We start from the raw sequence: 22,772 nt of genomic DNA on the forward strand, positions 1-22,772 counted from the left end.
ACAGCTGTGACTGCTCCGCTAGCTGATTCAGTGAGTCGCAGCCTGCGTGACTTCCCTGTCTAGACCTTTAGCTTTTCGAGGTCACGGGCTGTTTATTTTTATGTCTACAGACAGGAGCAGGGACTCAACTGAAGACAGAACCAAATAAACCACGATTGCTTAAATGCCAGCAGAACTATGACATCGGCACCTTACAGCGCCACCTTTTAAAAATCCTGTGATGTTCTTCCCCCCGCTCCCTTCTTCCCCATCCGTCTCCGCCCCTCTCAAGTCACTGCCCCCCATACCTCCAGACACTGGTGACCCTCTCACTGAGGAACTGTTTTTCACGTTCAGAATCAAAGCCTGATCTCAGTCCAGGAGGCCACAAAACACAAGCAGCCACACTGGGTGCCACACGCACCCAGCCACTTACCTGATGGACCGCCCCAAACAAGACTTCACTGCTGGTCTCTAAGGCAAATAGAATCACAGCCAATTCAGAGGGTTGCCCAAGCACCCAGGAAGACACCCGCAGGATGGCAGGCAGAGAGTCCAGGCCGGCGTCCCACTCAAGCTCAGGAGACATGCGGATCGCCGTGCTGTCTTCCGCCCCTGACTGTGGCCCTCTTCCTGACTTGTCTCCTCAGCCAGGGCTGGCGGGCGTGCGAGGAGCAAGGCCAGGATCTTGTCTCCCGCGCTCTCTTCTCCAAGAGGCGCTCGATGCAGCGAAGGGGACGGTAACACATTGTGCCACAAAGCGCTTTTCACACTGAAATCTCAGATCGCACATGAAAGAAGGGAAACTGAGTCAGCGCAGAGGCTGAAAACTTCTGCCAGTTTCATAAGAAATCAAGACTGGACATGGTGCCCCACTGCCCCACCCCAGTTTCCTCGAGCCGACCCAGTAAAGCTCCACTGTGCTCGAGAACACCCCATGAATTCGCCGAGTCAGTCTTGCACAGCTATGCGAACAGCGAGCCTAATTCCCTTTTCTTTACGAATGGGGCAAAGAGCCTCCAAAAGTGGTAAATCGAGTTCAATTATTTTTGTTACCAAGTCCTTCCCCCTGAAATTCCAAGTCAGCATTTGAAATGAGCAGCCTCTTAAAAATAATGAAAGGCAGACATCTGGAAAACGCTGGTTACTGAGGCACTCAGCCTCGCAGCATTCTCTGTGGATAACCAAGCTTTAGTTTTAAAAAACGAGTATTTTCCATTTTGTTTTAAACAGAAGCTCATTGCCCATGCATATGAAACACAAATGTCCAACAAAAATTTACTTTTTTTTTTAATTTCAGCAAGTTAATGTCAACACATGTTATTAATTTTTGCTACCAAGCCAGTCTTGGTGGGGAGTCTGGAAGCATGGCCAGCCAGCGTTTAATGAGCTGGTGGTTGTTCAGCAGCACACATATCACAAGGAGGCCAGATGGACCATTCAATTACATCCTCCACATGCTTTTCTGGAATGTGGAAAGGCCGCCCCCCCACATCTCTGGCACACCTCGCGTTCTCTGTGAGATCCTGTCTCTCTGGGTCCTATCAACGCATCCCTGTGGATCCTACAAGACCAGCACCGGCCTTGCAGCCTTGGGTTTCAGCGCCTGTGGGCTGAAGCATCTCCCTCACTCCGTTTTCGCTCCCAGAACATCATCGACGACACACGTATTGTTTCTCCTGTGGCTTATTTACTCCCAGTCCTTTCACTGACAGGAAAACCATCCGCTGCTCGTTAAGGAAACTTCGACAAGCCGGACAAGCCCAGTCTTTGGTGTGTTTATGTCTGATGCGCTGAATCTGTCGGACTCTGTAAATTTTTGAAGAAACCTGCCTTTTCTATGAGGTCCCTCAAAATCGTCAGTGACTTCTTAACCATTTTCTTTTTAAAACAGAAGAAATATGCACACTTTTGGCCATAGGCAAGTTTCCTTTAAATAATAGAATGACCACAGGAACCAGCAAGTCATCACAATGGTGATGAAATAATCAACAAAAAAGCAAAAACAAACAAACAAAAAACTGGCATGGGATGGCTTGTTAGGGCACGTGGCACTAATTTCATTCATTCAACAACTAGAACCTGCTGAGTGCCCACCACGTGGAAAAGGGTTCAGTGTATCTGTCACACAAGGAGGACAAACAGTGACTCTTTGGTGATGATCTCTGATTTCTAAGAACAACAGTCCGCAAATGAGGAACCCTAAAGGGCGTGAGAGTGGAAGGCGGTATATAGTATGTCCTGTAAATCTGGCTTTGTGCCATGACCTTCCCTGAGGCCCAAAGCACCTGTTCTCCTCATCTTTATACTTTCACCTTGTGTGATGGTTGGGTTTTTTCTTTCTTCCTGCTTAGACAGTGAGTTTTAAAGGCGTGTGCTTTGTCTTACTCATCTTTGCCTCAACAAAGTGGCTGGTTCAAATGTGTGATTTTACACACACACACGCATGTGAGGGAATGAACTCATGAACTCATGCACCGCTGATGATTCCATCTAAAAGCAATGACATCCACAAGGTCATGACAAGTGGCCATTAGCTAGGTTGAGTAAAAGAGAGAGACACAGAAAGAGATACAGTGTATACGTAACTTCCCCACAGGTACTCCAAGCCGCCTTCCGGTGCCCTTCCTAAACATCTTGAGTTTATCTGGAAATACAGGTCATTAAGATCAACATACAGAAGACCAAGTCAAAAGCACTGGAAGGAACTTCCAACGTGGACACAGAATTTTTGGGTTCTGCCCTGAACTGTACCGCTTAGCTCACATGCCCTTTCATTTTGAGGGTCAATCATCCCAGACCCATGTTCACTAATGCACATATCCTGGAATGGTGGTCAAAGCAAAGGGTGAGTCTTCAGGGTAAGCTCATCAGAGTGAACGTCATTGTGCTGGGGAGCACGTAAAGAATGGGATGATGAAGTGGTCAAAGGCAAGATCCCATTTCTTGAGGTACGCTTTCATTTCTTCCTAGTTAAGTGAAGATTCAAGGTAAGTCGTGATAGTTCCTTTGTCTTAAAAGTTCTCATAAATATACAAAAATACACTGCAAATACATAACCTTATCATTTCACATCTGCCAAACACAGACCAAATTTCTAGATAAGTTGGACCATGCTCCAAGGATCCCTGAAGTTTTTGAGTATGATCTCATAGAGGAAAAGGAGTGACGGGTCTTGCTGGTAATAAGAGGATGATCTTAATGTAGGGGTACGTGTGTGCAGCCCTGACTCTTGGCCAAACACTGCCCTAAAACTCACCCCATCCCCAAAACTTTACATTGAAAACTCTATTAAAGTTTTCATTAGAATCTTCATTCTGTACATGGAGACTTACACACAGAGAGTGTATAAATCTTGCTCAAGGTCGTTAGAGGTAAGAAGAGGTAGAGTTTGGGTCTAAACCAGGCATTTTGACTTTGGAATACCACACTTCCTGGCTATGATTTTAGAGACATGTGTTGGTGTCTCTGGTGGAACTTTTTATTTCTCATTTGGAAATTTTAGGGAAAATAAGTAGAAAAGAAAATTCATTCCAGTAACTCCAATTTAACATTTGGAATTCAGTTCAAATACCGGTTCATTGTAGAAACATCTAAACCAAGTTGAAAACAAGGGACTGCGCTTTTAACTTTTAACATTTTAACTTTTTTAACATTTTACACGACTTTTTAATCTCTCAAGTGAATACTTCAGCCTCAAGTTTTTAATTAATTTTTAAATACATCAATAAATCTCATTTTTAAAAAGCAACCTATTAAATAAATTATGCATGTCTACACCACGGATATAGCAGGTTGTCAATAGATCTCCAAATTGTGAGAAATATGATTGCTGTCTATTGATGTAATGGATGCAAGTGTTCCCCAGCAGGTCTGTGAGTGTGGGTCAGCCAAGCTGAAGATGGTGTGTCCATGCTCCTCAGTTAACTCACACAAAAAGCAACCATATTCCTTGACCTTGAAATTTACCCCGGGTCTAGCCAACCATATCACAAATGTTTCCTTTGTCATTTTTAAAAAGAAAAACATGTAAAGATAGTGCGTAATTTAGTTGACCCATGGCCACAGTTGAGGTTACGATTCAAAAAATGCATTCTATACATAGCCTAGTAAGTCATTAGGTAGAGTAAATTGAAATAAGTTAAATATATGATTTTATAATATAAATAATTTATATATAACGCTCATTGACCAATTACCAAAAGTATGCAAGAAACCAGAACTAGAAAACAGAGAACAATGCCGCTTGTTAATGTAGTAGGGTCTCCTGAATCACATTATTGAGAATAAAAACCTTTTTAAGTAATTTTTATTGCCTTTATTACACTGGAAATAAAATATCAAAGACTGGTTTCATTTTCCCACAAAAAAAAAAAAAAATGCTCTTAATAAGTTTAACATTATTCTGAACATGAGTGCTATTAATGAAAAAATGCATCATTACAGCAAACTGTTAATAAATTGAGACTTGAATGTATTTTCATTCAGACTATTTTGAGGGAAAAAATGTGAACGTGTTGCTTGTGTTTTGCTCCTATAGCTAAGATTTGGCAACAAACCTTGCTTTGCTTTGATTTCCTTAAGTGAAGGCATTGTTTCGCGAGCAGATCGGAGCCTGCCAGCCTCTTCTTGTCTCCCTCTTTCTTTCTTTGAAAGAAAGAACTTGGGCTAGAAGGGACACTCATTCCCAAATTCTAAGTGAAAGCATGCAAGCAAACTTGGAAAAAGCAAGGAGCAGCGTCATTGGACGAGCACGGTGAGGACCTGTCGGCAGCACAGAAGGCTCCGTTGTTTCTGTGTCAAAGTCAATAGTAAAACGATGGCAAAAGAAGAGCCACAGAAGTGACTGATGAGTCACGCGTTAGACACCAGGTCACCAAAGAGCGCAAAAAATGTCATGTGGCTGTTCTTCAAAGAACACCGCACCCCATCGCTCTGCATTTCCTCCCTGGATCACGCGCTTTGGAGACTCCTCGGCGATCCATTTCCAATGAGCGCAAGTAAAGAGCTACCGTTTTGGTAAAACATAAAGTGGAACCCTAAGAGAATCAGCTCATAATTCTACTGTGGTACAGAAGACAGCGGGAACTTCAGACTAGAAATCATGGAGGTGGAATCCCTATTCATCCAGAGACTGTGTTGCAGAATTTGTCTAAATTTGCTCTATATACACTTTCTAATTTTCGTATTGTAAACTTCATAGATGTGTGCACACACGGGTATATTCAAATGCACATATGAAATAAGAATGTTAACTATATACATAGACTAGACACTTGGGAGAGAATGATAGATATGGTAGTGCATAATACATATGTATGGAAATTAGAATGTACATCTGAGGTCAATATATATTTTATATTCTATATATCGGATCACATGAAGGAGAGAGAGAGAATGATGGCACCATCACTTTGGGGAGACACTACACTATCTAATTATACACTCCCTATTAACTATCTGACAGAGGAACTCGTACATGGGAGACAATCACATACGGTTCAGATTATTCTAATCTAAGAAGAATTCAGCTCTCATTTTTCCAATTTTAATAAATCAAGATTTTTCTTTCTAAAGAGGGAAGGGAAGAGTAGTTCATCTTTGTTATGCTGTCTTCCTCGCTGAAAAAAGGAGAAAGATGTCATGAAATCTCCCTTTATTTTCCTGGCACAATTATCCATGCACACGTACAGAGCAAAGATGTGCACAGATTAACCAACGCTCAGGTCACATCTTGAGATTCAACACGGAACCGTGTGATTGTGAGACCGAACCCGTGGGAGGTAGGTTGTCGGAGCTCTCAGAATCCAAGTGATCGGTCCGTACCACATTGTTAGTGAAAGCAGAGCTGGGCCTGGGGTGGGGTGTGTGCTTATGTGGCGCCCATAGTCCCTGCCACCTGCTGGCAGGTAGAGAAGGCACACTGCTTCAGAGACAGGGCTGCCCTCGTCCTCCCCTTGGAGCAGCTCCCTCTTTATAGGTGAGAAAACCACAAGGAGGCTTAGCCGCCAAGCTCACCCAGGGAACCAGTCCAGCCCCCGGGACTGACGATGGCCTGGTGCTCCTCTATTGTCTGCTCTGTTTGAGAGGGGCGGGCTCCCACATACCTGTGGCAGGGCCGAGGGCCGGGGACGCTCTAGTGATGGGTCCAGAATGAAGATGGAAAGAACAAGAAAGCAGAATGATGGGCCCCTGGGGAGGGGGAGGCAGCAGACCCTGCATGCTTCTAGGACTGCCATGGAATGGAATGACAAAAAAGAAAAGTTTGTTTCCAGCACACCTTCTTACACGCAGCAGGCAACGAGCCCATATTAATTTTCTTCCTTTTCTCCATGATTTTTCCTAGAGGGTATGTCTTATCTAGAAAAAAGTTCACGCCTGCCTATCTCTGGAATTCCATACTGGATTAGCATTGACAAGGACTAAAGTAGGAGGAGGCGGAGAAGGAGGAGAAAGGAGAAAGAAGAAAGAAAGAAAGAAAGAAAGAAAGAAAGAAAGAAAGAAAGAAAGAAAGAAAGAGAAAGAAAGAAAGAAAGAAAGAAAGAAAGAAAGAAAGAAAGAAAGAAAGAAAGAAAGAAAGAAAGAAAGAAAGAAAGAGAAAGAAAGAAAGAAAGAAAGAAAGAAAGAAAGAAAGAAAGAAAGAAAGAAAGAAAGAAAGAAAGAAAGAAAGAAAAAGAAAGAAAGAAAGAAAGAAAGAAAGAAAGAAAGAAAGAAAGAAAGAAAGAAAGAAAGAAAGAAAGAAGGAAAGAAAGAAAGAAAATCCATCCTTCTGTTTCTCCTTGCAAAATCAAAGTTAGTGAGGCAGGGACACTGCCCCTTCCTGTAATGGGTCATGAGAGAATCAGAGAGCTTTCATGAAACAGCTGGGATTCAGGTTAGGTTCAAAGATTTCCAGCAGCATATTTTGGTGATTAAGAAAAGCAAATGCTTCATTTCTGACTGGCTTTGTCTGTTACACCTGACGCTTCCAACTGGCTTCTGAGATGTTTAATCCTCTCTTCTTTCCTTCCCCAGCAAAAACATTCACACGTTTCCCTGATAATGCGGCATATTAAGAGGATATAGATTTCCATTCCTTTGGCTTCTGTAAGCCTCTGAGTATATTTTCTTGGAAAAAAAAAAAAAAAAAAACAGTCTCCTAAGGGACATGGGGTTGGAGGTACTTGTATAAGCACCTTGGAAAACCAAGTACCAGGGAGACCAGCCTGGATCCCACTGCTTGAGGATGTGCTGAGCTTTCTGGGAAAAAAATGATAAAGAAAACTCTGGAATAATAGGATAAAAGTGATTTATTTTTCCCTGTATGTGTTTTTCCTAAGATTTTACTTTGAAAAATTTAAAATACACAAAAAGTATAAGGAAGATGACCAGTCTATCTATATTTATACCTTAAATGTATATATTAAAAAATGGTCTACATTTAGTCAAATGTATATACTCATACACATATATTTTCTCCCAAAACGTTTAAAGTAAGTGGTAGACATCAGGATACTTTGTTCTCCTAAAATTTGGTGTGTTCCTCCTGAACAAGGGCATTTTCTCACATAAACATATAAAATTTCATATATAATAAGAATAACAATAATAACAGGTGCCTTGGGGCTTAGATGGTGAAGCGTCTGCCTTCAGCTCAGGTCATGATCCTAGGGTCCTGGGGTCGAGCCCCACATCAGACTTGCTGGTCAGCGGGGAGTCTGCTTCTCCCTCTCCCTGTCCTGCTTCCCCTGCTTGAGCTCTCTCACTCTGTCAAATAAATAAATAAAATCTTAAAAAAAAAAGAGTAACAACAATAACAGTAACAGACTTCAGTAACCTCATGGAATATCCAATATTTATGTACATTCTCTAATTTTGACAGAAATGCCTTCTATACCTCTTAGTTTTTTTCTTGTTTTTTTTTTCTTTTGAATGGAAATTCAATTAAGATTTATGCATTGGATTCAGTTGTTATGCCTCTTTAATCTCTCTCTCTTTTTTTTTTTTTTTTTTTTTTTAGATTTTATTACTTATTTGCAAGAGAGAGAGTCCAAGGGTGAGGGGCAGAGGAAGAAGCAGGCTCTCCGCTGAGCAGGGAGCCTACCCCAGGACTCAATCCTGGGACCCCGGGATCATGACCCAAGCCAAGGGCAGACGCCCAACTGACTGAGCTGCCTCCGTACCCCTTCAATCTCTTTTATTATGGAATAGACCTCTCTCTTGCGTTCATTTGTTCCATTTGAATCATATTGTCTGTAAATATGGTCGGCCATCCTGTAGAAATCCTCCGACCTCAGTGCTCCCTGGGTGTTTCCTTCTGGTGTCATTCTACTTGTTCTTCAATCCCCTGTGGCCTCTTCCAACTGGAAGTTAAGTCTAGGACAGGAGTCAACAGCACACTACGGCCAAGGGCCCAGTCTGGTCCCCGGCCTGTTTTTGTGAATAAAATTTTATTGAAACACAATCGTACCAGTTGCTTCCACATTGTCTAAGGCTGCTTTTGTGTGGACAGAACTGAGTAGTCATGAGAGAGAGCCCATGGCCCACACGTATTTATCTTCTGCCCTTTTCCCAGGGAAAGTTTGCCAACCCCAGCCCAGAAGTCCATTAGCTGCAGGTGAAGCATCTCTCCAAGCGAGGCGGCACATCTGCTCACGCCCGGTTGGGGGAGGAGGGAGTGTGACAGACCGCCTCCTCCCAACCAGCCATGCTCCCTTTTGCGCTCATTTCTCCGCGGGAGGACTACATCTGGTTGTGGTTGTGGCTGTGGTTGGTTTCTAAGGAATTTGTGAGGAAATGCTTTGATCCTGAGTCATCCTTCCCCTAAATTTTGCAAACATTTTCATTGATGATTTTTGCCTGAATCAATGGTTTCCCATGTATCAGGACTTCTGCATTTTTTTAGATAGCATTCTGCTGTAAACAGAAACTGTTGCTTGTTTGCTTTCTGTTAGTTCTGCTTTTGTTTTCTGAATTTCTCAGCAAATTCTTGGGTTTTTACTTGCTCATGGGAAAAGCCTACAATTAACTATTTTTTGTGTTCAAACTGTCCACTGAATTTGCAGAAATGATTCTGGTATCCCTTTGACATGACTGCCTTAATCTTTAAGACGTCTATGCTCCCTGGCACATAAAGGGTGTCTCAAAAGTACCTTGTATGTTCCCTGCCCTGGAGCCAGAATCAGCCATTTCTCTGAGGAGACTTAATGCCTGTTTGTGAGGAATGAGAGTTAGAATCTAAGATCTGGGCACTAGCGGCCTGTGTGGAGGGGTCACTGTTCACAGGCCTGTGGAGTGGATACAGCTAGGAAAAAAAAACCCACTCTTATCAACTGAGACCTGTTCTTCCCAATGCAAATTTCATGTCAGAGACTGTTCCCCACATATCTGCACCTGCTGTCTCTTATGCTAAAAAATCATCGTTCCTAAAACACTGATATATTTATAAGTATGTATTTACAATGACTCTATAATTATATAACATGTATTATATATAAAACATCATTATACGTATAATTATATATGATATGTCATTATAATATACTATACATTTTTATATATTTATGATTATATAATTATGTTATTTACAATTATATTTATAGATATGACTGAAATTTCTACAGCAATATTACTTCTAACAAAAATCCTACAGCATGAAATTGCCTAGTCTTCATAAGGCTACATCCCCAGGATGTGCAAACGGGGCACTGTGTCACAACTTATATGACAGTGTTTTCATTACAGAATTATAAACATGATTTCGATTTTAGGCTTTTTTTCTTTTTGATTTAGTTTTTCTGACTTATAAGACATTTTTGTATTTTCTTTATCCTGGATTCCTGGAAAAGACATCCATCAGGAGGAGGAGAGCACGAGAGCCTCCTGGAAAGTGACAGGTGGGGTGCCGGAGGACCCTGTCAGCAACCGGCACAGCCCCCAGGCTTTGGCTCCAGCAGCAAAATCCTGGGGAAGGTGCTGCAGCAGCCTTGCCAGAGAGCACACCGGTCCTGGAGGAGAAAACCCCTTCTTCTGAAAGGCCCCTTCATCGCCGTGTATGACAAAGCTCTGTGGTGTGCCCGGGTGTGAAGGACGATATTCACAGGCTCCAGATCCGTTCTCACAGAGTAAGGACAGAGAGCAGACTTGGAACTGAACCCCAATAATGTAACAACAAGCAGAGCAAAGCTCCCACAGCTCCCCCATGCGTGCACGTCCCTGGGGCTACCTCTCTCAGCAGCCTTCTAAGGAAGACACAGGTAGTGTGTCCCGTTTCTCCTCAGAAACCTAGATGCGCTTTAGAATCAGTGCCTTTGTTTGCCTTGTGACCTCAGTTTTTGGAAGGGTTCAAAAAAAGTGCTAGAGGGGCGCCTGGGTGGCTCAGCGGGTTAAAGCCTCTGCCTTCGAATCAGGTCATGATCCCAGGGTCCTGGGATCGAGCCCCACGTCGGGCTCTCTGCTCAGCGGGGAACCTGCTTCCCTTCCTCTCTCTGCCTGCCTCTCTGCCTGCCTGTGATCTCTGTCTGTCAAATAAATAAATAAAATCTTAAAAAAAAAAAAAGTGCTAGAGTTCTGTAACTAATATGGCTTTTTCTCATTGTGAGGCAGTGATGTTCTTCTGGGGCGTTCTCCTTCCTAAAAGGAAGCAGAACCAGTGTCAGGAACTCAGCAGCTGGGAAAAGCAAAGAGTCTGTGGCAGAAGGGGACCTGGGCACAATCCTGTCCAGGTAGGAACATCTGCAGAGCATTCTGATGGGCAGCGACCCAGCACTGGGTCAGGTTGTGAAGCAGCCCAGCCCCTTCCTGGTACAGGCCCCTCACAGACACCCGTTCCACCCCAGTCTCAGATCCAAAACGGACCTTCTCGCAGTCCAGCATGATCCTGCTTGTGGTGGTGCAGAATCAGGGTGGCAGGTAGGAGACACCTAGTGCTTACACACCACACACGCACACATACACCAGTCACACACCAGTTCCAAAAAAACAGACCAACGTACTCACAATTATGTGACTGAATCTTACAACTTTACTGCTGGTTTCCGTATTGCAACAACATTTACATAAATTGAAACCAGTGCATATGAAGCAATAACTCAGACTTTGCAAGAATAGCGATGAACAAAAGGATATGCATGGCCATATTAGACAGACTGCCTATGGGAATGCAGGAAATAGGACTGTGGAGTGAGAACACAAAGAAACAAATAGTAATAGCCAATAAAAATGATACTCAGCAATGACTATATACTGGATACAGTGCTTTGCCCAAATTAACTTTTTTAATCCTCAGAACAGCACTAAGAGATCGGAGTTATTATTACCTTCATTTTACAAAGGAGAATATGGACGCACAGAGACAGGAAATAAATAGCCCCAACATCACAAACAGTGAGGTAGGAAATAAAACAAGGAGATCAATAATGATGAAAGGCCATGAACTGAGGAGAATGATTAACTCACCCTCTGTGCCTGAAGTTTACTAATAGTGATATCAGGATAATAATAATAAAATCAACAGTGGCCACGGCCAATAACAGGCATCAACTGGTTTTCTTACAGTGTTTGCTGTGATGAGTCAAATCTGAAAACAATGTAAGCCTCTATAGAAGAGAGAGACTCGGAATTACTCTGACATAAACTCCATAGTTTATTTTGCTGTTTTTCGATTTACTGAGTATCCCAGCTTAACTCCTGTTATGTTTTGTTATGTTCTGTTTCACCACTTTGCGTCTAAACCAGCAGGAATGCAGAAGAGACCGTGAGACCTCATCCTCTCCTCTCTATAGACCGAATTCCTACGTATAGGGCTCCGTCTGCTCCCCGTTGACCCATAAACAGAAGGCCAGACCCCGTCACAGACTGGAGAGTGGCCCTCACCAGCAGGGGAACCAGTTCCAGGGACAGCTCTGAATTCTGATGAAAGGTATAAAGTGAGAGGGACATGGGTACGTAATTTCCGTCCCTCGCTTTCCATCCCTGATATTCGGATAAATGTCACTTGGCGATACACCCTTTTAACCATATCACCTATTGACATGTATCTTCCTCTTCTCACCAAAGGCTTTGTTTGGATTATTTAGCAATCTTAGATTATGAAAATTTAAAGGTCTTCAGGTTAACTTTAAAAGTTACAGATAGGGGCGCCTGGGTGGCTCAGTGGGTTAAAGCCTCTGCCTTCGAATCAGGTCATGATCCCAAGGTCCTGGGATCGAGCCCCACGTCGGGCTCTCTGCTCTGCAGGGAGCCTGCTTCCTCCTCTCTCTGCCTGCCTCTCTGCCTACTTGTGATCTCTGTCTGCCAAATAAATAAATAAAATCTTTTAAAAAAAAAAGTTACAGATAATATTTACCTTACAAGGAATCAAAATGATCTTCCCTCCCCTCCCAGGTAATGTTATTTTTTTTTAAGATTTTATTTCTTTATTTGAGAGACAGAGAGAGAGAGTAAGAGTGCATTATCAGAAGGGGCAGAAGGAAAGAGAGAAGCAGACTCCCCGCTGAGCAGGGAGCCTGACACAGGGCTGGATCCTGGGATGCTGGGATCATGACCTGAGCAGAAGGCAGACACCCCAACGACTGAGCCACCCAGGCATCCCCCCCCACCCCACCCAGGTAATTGTTACCAGACTCAGCCTTTGCATAAATCTGGGAGCCCACTGGTTGCCCATCAACCAAGTTGCTGCGTGATGGGGTCAGTGCAGAGGGTAGCATTCCCCCGCACACCACACCAACAGGGTGCCACACGCGCATTAGCCTCCATTACCAAGAGTCTCTCATGCCTTGAGCATTTTTTTTTTGCTATAAAATATGCAGCCATGGGAAGGAGTGGAGGTGGGAACCATTTTCTCAAGCCATGCAGCTACCGTCATTGCTACCACATTCTTCATTGACGCCAGATGTTGTGTGAGCTGCTTTTGTTCTGAACCAAGCAGCACAAGCGAAATGTCCCTGCAGGAAAACAAACTCACATCGTTGTGGCTTCAAACAACACAGCTCCTTCGACCCCCTGCGTTCTTCTCGTTCACGACCTGAGCCGGCACAGTGGCCCATCCTTGCAGACTTGCTGCTCCCCGTAGCAGCGGGGGAAAGTCTTCAGGCGCCCCCCCAGGAATGAATGTGACACTACCGTTCACATTTTATTGGCCAAAGTAAAGCACAAGGGAATTGCCACGTTCACCTGTTCCTAGAAGATAGAAACTTGGAAATAGTTTGATAAACACACTAAGGGATGTCACAATTGCAGCTGATAAATAAAAATTTATCTTAAAAAGACCTCAAACTGAGGCAATCTAGCTGTAGTAAGGGTCTCTCAAACACATTTCTAAATAATATTCTGTACAAAATACCAGGAAAAGATTTGTATTAGCATTTTGTTTCTATTACTTTTGCTTGTATTTGCCATAATTCGTCTTGTTCACTGTCTGGCAATTAAAACACTCACCGTTGGCAGACTCACCAAAGATCCCGTTTTAGGCTCCCCATTATGGGAGGTGGTGATTTGTGTTTACAGGAAATGTATAAAATTTATGATAGGCACTTTGCAGTTCAATGAAAATGAATAGATAATTTTTATCATAGGTAATACCTTACGATATTTCTTTTTAAAAAGTTATGTGAAATCTGGACAGATCCTCACATTGGCAGAACATAAAATCTCTCAGTCATCCAAACTAGCTCCTACCCTGTAAATGAGTCATAACCTATACACAGAAATCTACTCCTTCGCAGTCGGGCTGGAACGGTGGGCTGGAACGGTGGGCTGGACAACCGTCTGGAACTGTTTGGCTGATCACTCTCGCTCTGAATGAATCTCTGGCCATGCTTGCGTTGACCTTTACACAGGAAGGCTACTGCTTCGATCCGCATAAGCCAGGCTACCATTGACTGACGTCCAGTGGTGAGGGTCCGCCCACCAGCGGAATACGCCTAGCCTGGAGGAAGCTTCAGGATTTCTCCTTCCTACTGCTGGCTGTCTCGTTGGAGCCATGGCAATGGCCATGTCATCCGCACTGTAGCTTTCCAAGAAGCACCTCATCTTCGGATTATTCAGTGCTTTTTTGTCCCCGGGGATGACAGTGGCTTCCACAGTAGCTCACGTCTGGGTTCTCAGACCCATGCTTGCTCCCCTTCAATAAAGTCTACTCATCAGAATGATCCCAGGGAATCCAGTTCCCGCCTGGACCCTGATGGATGCCACTGAGCAAATCCAGTGATCGTTATGTTGTGTGTAACAATTCACTCATTGATACATGGGTCAAATCAGGAATACCAGGATCAGTCACCCAGGATCGAACTGCCTCTGCTTTAAACAGAAAATATCTGAGCTCTGAAAATGTAAAAGCTATTACCGAATTCAACTCTCTTTCTCAACTTCTGGAAACCAAATCCTCAAACTTTATATCTCATGATGATTTCCCAAGATTTCCTACTCCATGAAGGTCTATTGAGGGTTTTGTTTTTAATAAGTTAGGCATTTTGTGAGGAGATTTGATATCATATTTTGCTTATTCCAATTAGCTTGTTAGTGGCCAGTAAACTTGGACATCCATCAATGATCTACTGTGTGTAGACTGCTGTCTCAGCACTAAATGGACGGTTGACTTTAATAAAATGGGGGAGTGCTCTTTCTTTCCATTGAAGTGACGTATTTTCTTCCAAGTATTATGGCATTGTCCTAAGCTTCAACCCATGCTTCTCCTTTTGGGGTTTGCCTCATCTCAGACAACCACGTTTCCCCTTGGCATCTGGCTTCATCCTTGGTGCAGCCAAAAGTGAGCCCCAGAGGGAGATGGCATGATACAGGGAGGGATAAAGGATGGCTCCTGCCCATTTCTGCACCCCTGCAGGTACACCAGCAATGACTCCATGATCACAGGTCAAGGTGGCAGCTCTGTGATCCCTCTGAGCCCCAGGGGACTTAACACTAAGCACGCAGCTCTGTCTGGGCCCAGCTCAGCTCTAGCCACATAGAACCCCCAAACCCTCTGCAAGTGTCTGTGTTTTAAAAATTATAATCTCTTTCCTTTGTTCCCTGACCTCTGAGGGTAGCACCTGCTTTGTCCAATTGCTATTCTCTAATGTCTTTGTGCTTTCTTTTTGCTACTCCAATTCTGAAATATCCAGTTAACAGTTCCGTATACCAAATGCTTCTGTTTAAATAACTGGTGCATTCTCTCTTTCTCTCTCTCTCTCTCTCTCGACTGGTCTCTGACTAATATGTATGCCAAATACATAAAATGTATTCAATTTCTTTTAAGCATTCTAGATCAGTGTACCACCCATGAGCAGCTCTTATTAACACTTTTACTCTTTCTTCCAGCACTTTCTATGGATAAATATTACTTGAGAGGGATATTTGTTGCTAGTACCGCATGAGTAAGACTAAGTACCCATTTTTTTGGTTATATCATAAAATCTTGGATAGACATTCACCAAATTAGAGTGATATATATGGGATATTTATTAATATATTTGGTCATGTGGTTTATCCAAAATTTTAATGGAAGACTTGAGAAGGCGACTCACCGGTACCGGCGATGGTGCTCCAGGGCACGTAGTACTAAGCTTCCTGGAGACTCCGTGAGATGCTGCTTAGGATGTCGTGCTGGGAGTGGGGAGCAAACAGAACCAAAAGCAAAAGCTACCAGGGCAGGTAGATGCTCCGAGTCCCAGGCTGGTTTTGGTTGCCATCAAGGTGCTACTCACTCGATTCCTTCTGAGCAGTGCTTTCTGGCTCGCGTATCGGGCAGGACTGAGTCACCGAATGATGTTTCACGACCTGACAGTCAGGATGTGGGCAAGATGTGTGTCGAACAGTCAGACTTAGAAGCTGTTTGTCACCAGCAGGATCACCTGGGGTCTCTGCGGTGCAGATGGCAGACAGGATGGGACCGGCGCGGCCACCCTGCTGAAGGACGCGGGGCCAGGGAGCAGGAGGAGGTGGGGACGCCTTCGTGCTGTGAGGCAGGGTGACATTTGCGCCAGGAGAACGGAAGGACAGAGGGCTGTTTAAGGAGCACCTAGGATTCGTGCGGAGTTGCAAGGAAACCCTGGCCAGGCTGATGGGAGTTTTGAGTAAACAAAATTTTAAAAGTCAAGAAACACATAACACCTGGCACGTGATCCACACCCAGTCAGTACGGACGAAAGTCTGAGTGGGCAGCAAATAAGCCACCAGATGAGCACGGCTCTTCTAATGAAAACAATCTATTTCTGAGCGATCAGCCCGTATGAAAGATTACATTATACATAATGTGAAAAGAAGAAACAGAAAGCAACAAACAGCAGTAAACACTTTGGTGCCTTGCGTGGAGAGCTCTGGCGCTTGTCCCTCTTCACTTTCTGCACAGGCACAAACACATCACTGGTCTCCATTCCTCTCACTTCGGCATCTCCGTGGCTGTGTCTGTCCCAGACACACAACCCAGCACATTCTCTCATTCACGCTCTGGCAACACACACTCTTATTTGCGGTGAGCTACGCAAAACTTACTGCGGATTTCGCTAGGCAGATGAACACTATTGTTTATATCGCACATCCCACAATAAAAATCATAAAAATCCCCATTACAATTTATTTTCTCCAGCAAATATAATATCAACCCTGATCACAGAGCTACCTACATTTTCTTCTCCCTACTTCCTTCCCCGATATCCGACCTCTTCTTCCCAGATGTCGCTCACATACCTATTCTGTTATGCACAACAATTTGCTTGGATCTTCCTGAGCTGACGCCCCATCATCGATATCTCCAAATCAGCCTTGATGAATTAATGCCGGTGTTCATAATCTCTGCCCTCTTTTGAAGACCAGCACGTGCTACATGAATATGGCCCTACTGGCTCCACACCCCTCTGCACCATTTTTTCTCAAATATACACAAAGATCTGTCCCAGGGGACTATCGATAGATTAAATTTCCTCACCTTATCAAAAAAAAATCCGCTTTTGCCTTATAATGTACATAATATTTTCACTCCCTTTTTCACAAAAAATACACTGTGGCTATGATTCCAAGCCAGTTAATGGGCGATGACGGATGATATCTCTCTTTGTGGGAATGCTAGCTAACTCCTTCAGTGTGTCAAGTGGGAAAGAGCATGATACACACATACACACACACTCAATGGGGTTCAAGGTACCAACGCTCCCCATAGTCAAACGTCTGTGTATAACTGTTGTCCTCCCCAAACACTGATGACTCTTAGCCCGCTGTTGACTGGAAGCCTAACCGACATCATAAATCCTCAGTAGCACATATTTTTGTATGGCATATGTATTGTATACGGTATTTGTACAATAACACCTAACTTTCTAATTTTTTCAGTAAGCTATGTGGTTTGTCTGTGAGTTTTTTCAAATTTTACAAATCTGCAAAAAATTTTCCCATGTTTTTATTGAAAAAAATCCACATTATGAATGGACTCGGGCAGTTCCAACCTGTGTTGGTCAAGGGTCAACGGTACAAACAATTGTTTAATTGTTTTATTGTTTATTGTTTAATTGTAAACAATTTAAATAATTATCTTAAATAATATTTTGGCTTAAAATATATTATCTTAAAATAACATGTTATATATTATATAAACTGATTATGGTCTATGTAATAATATGTAATATAATACAATATATAATAATATAATATAATATAATACAATATAATATATATAACTGTCTTAAAATCTGTAAGGAATTGTTTTTATGCATATGTGTTAGTAGGATGCTAACTTAGTTTTCTGGTAGGCTAAATGCTTAGATTTGGAATTTCTAGACATCTTTCCTCAATTTATACTCTCATGAACAAAATGAATGTGAACTATCCCTTTTCACTCTCAAATCAAGGTGGCTAGCCTTCACACTCTACCCTCCCACATAAATATTAAAATGCTATTTTCAAGCTCTAAAAATAATATACTCCTGTTTTGATTGGCATATCATTGGACTATACAGATTTGGTGAAATTCTCAATCTTGATAACGGTGGTTTTGACAATTTTTCTCTGAAAAGGTCTCACACAACTTTTGGTCTGTTCCTGTCAGTTTCTTTTCTTAGTTTCCATTACCACAGGACATAGCACTGTGGATGCAGTGACCAGAGGGGTCGGAAGTCTGGCCTGGTGTGGATAAAAAGCCCAGAAATATCTCCACGCCTGCCTTTAGTTCATTTTAGATAGAAGTGTGAAGGCAATCTAAAGGGCAAAAATAAGCTCAAAATATATCACAAACCTAATAATACAAAATGTCAAACTACAGAAATTCATATAAAGTGTCAAATTACAGAAGAAATGTTAGAATATATTTGCATCACTGGATCAGGCAGGGAGTTCTAAGAGGCAACATCGAAAGCACAATTCATGAAAAAATGATGACTTGCGTATCATCACAATTTTAAAATTTGCTCTATGAAGACACTATTAAAAAGCAGGAAAGATGAATCAGAGACGAGTGAGAGCCCTTGTGTGAAGGTCTCCACGTGGGTATGTACAGCAGCCGTAGTCCCAATGTCCAAGAACTGGGAACAACCTGATGGCCCTCCATCCCGTGGGTAGGGAAGCCACAGTTGCACATTGATCCATGGCCCGTTGTGGAGCAAACTGCCAAAACACACAGAGACGTGGACAGCTCTCACGGGTGTCACACTGAGTGGAGGAAGACGGACTCAAATGGCTGAACAACCTATGACTGCAACGACATGACGTTCTGGAAAAACAGCGGTAGCTGGTGTAAACCATCAGGAGCTGACAGCTGAAGCTGAAGACCAAGGGACGGCACCGAGAACTTTCCGGGGGGTGTGGTGCTGGCTACACGACTCTAAGCGCCTGTCAGAACCGAGAACCGCATGCCCCAAAAAGGAAGGTATAACGCGTGTAAATTTAAAAACAAGCAGGTGAAAGTTTAAAAAGGAAATTTAGATGTATCTAGAGTGAAAACTCCTAGCTTGCCTTATACATTAAAATATCTCCAAATATATATACATATTTATATGTTCTTTATATAGATGTTATTGAGGAGTGATGTTTTAGAATATTTATTCATTGCGGTCAACACTGCCAATTTTCTGATAGAAAACAATCACTGAAAATTTTCAGATAAATACCAAAATATGAAAATAGAGGGGTGGTTCATATGTATAATAAGAGCGTATTAGTATAGAAAATTTAGTAAAATCATTATATCCCTTTTGAACCAGTAAATGTTTATGAATTTAAAAAATTACCACAAAGTGTAATAATAGAGATAAACTCATATCTTTATAGGATTGCTTGAGTACTAGCATTCATAATAGGAAATAAAAATTTTTGATATGTAATTTATTTTAAGTTTATTTCATTTTATTCTAGGTTTATATTTATTGAGGTAATCTCTGCACCCAACATGGGGCTCAAACTCATGACCCCAAGATCAAGAGTGATCAAAAGTTGCATACTCTTCAAACTGAGCCAGCCAGGGGCCCTGGAAACAATTTTTTTAAAATATTTTATTTATTTATTTGTCAGAGAGAGTGAGCACAAGCAGGCAGAGAGGCAGGCAGAGGCAGAGAGAGAAGCAGACTCCCCGCTGAGCAAGGAGCCCAATGTGGGGCTCGATCCCAGGACCCTGAGATCATGACCTGAGCCGAAGGCAGCAGCTTAACCCACTGAGCCACCCAGGCGTCCCAAAACAAAATTATTTTTAAGAGCTACAATTACTCTTTAGTTATCAAATTAAATTCAGGTTCTGAACTCTTCAGTAAAAATCCTCACTTGGAAATTTATTATGTCTTGTGGTGATGAATGAAAAGCCAATTGTCCATTTGGTGCTTTGTCACCTATAAATTCCGTGAGGAAGAACTGCTCCAAAATCATATTATAACACCATCTGTAATTAGTCTTCTCTGATCTAAACAAAATTACATCTACACACATACACACAAAAGAAGAAAGTAAAGTAGAAAATGAGGAAATCAAAACATAATTTCCCTACCAATCAAATCAATTAAAGTGCTCCATTGACACATATAGGTCCAAGTTTTATGAGCAAATTCTTCTCTAGTGAAAGTTCAGATCAGGCCCATGAAAAAATATTCGAAGTAAAAAATTTAAGAAACAGCAGTCGTGACAATGACCTTCTGTCTGCTCGGAACTATGCAGACACCACCACAGCAAGCAGTCCTCAAGACTCCATCTGTGAGTTTGCGGCAATGAAATTGCAGCGCCCCTGGGGTGTCTGGGGGCTCAGTCGGTGAAGCATCTGCCTTCTGCTCAGGTCATGATCCCAGGGTCCTGGACTGAGCCCCATGTGGAGTCCCATGTCAAGCCCCCTGTGGGCTCTGTGCTCAGCCTCGAGTCTGCTTGTCCCTCTACCCCTCCCCCTGTTTGTGCTCTCTCTTCCAAACGAATCAACAAAATCTTTTTTAAAATGGAGAATGAGAGGAAGACATTGTAATATCACCTAAAACTGTTTGTAAAGTTCAGCGGCGTGTGTTTGTCATACTTAGTCACTCGTAGGACAGAATCGAAGCTTAAAATTTGCTGGTAAAACAACCACAGAGCTAGATTTTGGGGGAAGTCTGGAAGTTTGTTCTACCACCCAAGTTCAATTAAAAGTAGAATTTGTCAAATCTAGGAAATTGGTGGCAGCAAGGTAGCAGGAGAAATCAAGAACCTGATCCTGCTGACATGGATGGATCCTGCTGTATAACGCCAACCTCGTCGTATTAGAGCACCATAGTATCTTAAGATAAAACTAACTGGGGTGCCTGGGTGGCTTAGTGGGCTGAGTGCCTGACTCTTGATTTCGGCTCCCGTCCTGATCTCAGGGTGGTGAGACTGAGCCCCGCCTTGGGCTCCACATGATGCAGAGCCTGCTGGAGACTCTCTCTCTCCTCCCTCTGCCCATGAGCACCGTGTGCTCTCTCTAAAACAATAAAATAATAAAGTAAAATTGTAACAGTAACTAAACAGGTTGAGAATATATATGCATCCCGCATGGGATATATCCATATCCTTATCCATATCCATACGGTGGGGTATGGGATATATCCATATCCCACCATACACTAGAACTATGTTTTGCTCTACATCAGTATGCATTCTATCCTGTAGGTACTATAGGTGTGTCTTTTTCATATGTACATATAGTTCTTGATGTTTCCCTCAATATGTAACTGTGTGCACCCTAACTTGAACACTAATGTCCCATAACAGGACTGCAGCTCATTCTATTAGAATAATGTTCTCTAGTCTGTGTCAACAAGTTATTTCACTCATTTACCTCAAACCTCTTGTTTCTTCCATCCTTCCTCTCTCTCTCCCTCCCTTGTTTCCTTCTCCCTTCCTTCCCTCTTTCTTCCATTTTGTAAACCAGAAATCTATGGAGAAACTTCTGTTTTCTAGGCTTTATGCTAAAGATAGACAGATGTTTGTCTGTTTGTTTGGAGACAAAAATGTGAATTATGCTTTAAGGAACAATAAGGAAAACAGATGCAAACACAACATCTTACTTTACTGGGAAGTCAGGTGATGGTGTGACTATACCACCAAGGAGGCCATGATTCTCTGTGCTTAGGAATGACACAGACCACCTCTCAGACATTCGTGCTTGGGAATGAAGGAGAGACTATCCGGTAGAACTTGGGTGGCTGCTTCAGAATTGATGATCTGTTCCAATCACTCAGAGCAGTCTGGTGAGCCAGAATGAGGGTTTTTCTGTTCAGCATCAATTAATAAATATTCTAGGCTTTGCAGGTCGTACAGTCTGCTGCAAGCACTCGCCTCTGCCATCAAGTATGAAAACAGCCATGCACTGTGCCTAAATGAACAGGCATTGTTGCGTTCCAATAAATCTTTATGCGCAAAAAGAGGGGGTGAGCCAGGTTCGTCCTCAGGCTGTGATGTGCTCCCGGTCTTCTCATGGGTCCAGCAGTTCCAGATAATCTCTTCCTTATTAAATTTGGTGAAACTGGGGGTTACTGGTATGCGAAAAATAGTCCTTTGTAATTAAAGATTCTACTCCTAGATTTATATTTTCCTAACTTCTGTTTTTAAAATAATTTTATTGACCTCATTCCACACCACCTGTGCAAGTGAGTGTAGACCCAAATCTGTACTAATCCAAGCACTTCATCCCATAAAAAGTGCTGGGAAGAATGTTAAGCATATCTCTAAGGACATTAAGTATGGGATTTTGATTAAAAATATAATAAACAGGGGCGCCTGGGTGGCTCAGTGGGTTGAGCCTCTGCCTTCGGCTCAGGTCATGATCTCAGGATCCTGGGATCCAGTCCCGAATCCGGCTCTCTGCTCAGCAGGGAGCCTGCTTCCCCCTCCCCCCTCTCTCTCTCTGCCTCTCTGCCTACTTGTGATCTCTGTCAAATAAATAAATAAAATCTTTAAAAAATATATATATATAATACACAGAGAAAATATGACTTTGCTCTTACATTTATAAAATATCAGCATTTTCTGTATTTGGAAAGAAAATGAAGATACACAAGGTGTTACTTTCAAAGGATAGCACAGACTAGAAAAGTGATAAATCTTTGCTTTATATGTTGCTTTACCTATTTTTTGTACTTTTTCTTTCCAGCTTTATTATGTCGATTTATATAAATTGTATCAAATTTGGATAACCCTTGCAAATGCTAATCTAATCAGCATTAATTCCTTTGATTTGCAGAAGAACGTTTTTCATCATAGCAAGTTAACTTCTGTTACTTTAACTGTCTGAAGTCTTCTGTGGAGTTGGCAATTTACCCTGGATTAATTAACTACTGTTCCAAGGATTCAGCCAATTTTTTGTGCAGGTCATTACATTTAACATTTTAATATTTCACAGCAAA

General features: G+C 42.5%; 1 pseudogene; it reads left to right on the forward strand.

Annotated features, from left to right (window-relative positions):
• The first annotated feature begins 566 nt into the window (after window positions 1-566).
• LOC111154146 overlaps window positions 567-22,772 on the forward strand; it is an 86,094-nt pseudogene continuing 63,888 nt past the window's right edge.

This window comes from Enhydra lutris, unplaced genomic scaffold, assembly GCF_002288905.1.
Source record: "Enhydra lutris kenyoni isolate GAN:26980312 unplaced genomic scaffold, ASM228890v2 scaffoldscaffold35, whole genome shotgun sequence".
Taxonomy (NCBI): domain Eukaryota; kingdom Metazoa; phylum Chordata; class Mammalia; order Carnivora; family Mustelidae; genus Enhydra; species Enhydra lutris.